The sequence below is a fragment of the Nanorana parkeri genome, unplaced genomic scaffold (assembly GCF_000935625.1).
Source record: "Nanorana parkeri isolate BGI_ZX_2015 unplaced genomic scaffold, ASM93562v1 scaffold3057, whole genome shotgun sequence".
Classification (NCBI taxonomy): Eukaryota; Metazoa; Chordata; class Amphibia; order Anura; family Dicroglossidae; genus Nanorana; species Nanorana parkeri.
In genome coordinates this window covers 37,984-38,373 of record NW_017309325.1, presented here as the reverse complement: position 1 = coordinate 38,373, position 390 = coordinate 37,984, and positions in this window count along the sequence as shown.

Sequence of the window (390 nt, the reverse complement as noted above, 5' to 3'; positions counted from 1 at the left end):
AGGGGGAGGGGCGGGGACAGCGCCAAGCACGCCGGGAAATCTATCATAGTGTAAGGAGGCGGAGCTAGGATGTTTAATCAGGGGGCGAGGCTATGCATGGGGATTCTGAGCTCAAGCCTTGTAGGGCAGCGGGGCGGGGTTTGATGTGTACAGAGGGCGGTGTATCATGTTTAGAGAGGCGGAGCCAGTGGTGTTCAGCAGGGCGGGGTTTGATGTGTACAGGGGGCGGGGTTTTGTGATTTGTCCCAACACATCATGAGTCCTGGGGGCAGGATTCGAGGTTAGAAGGGCGGGGTGTTTTTTTTACAGTGGGCGGGGCTCATCCTTATCTGTGATCGCGGGATGTATGGATGTTCTGTCTGGTCAGAGCTCAGTCACACTGCACAGTAC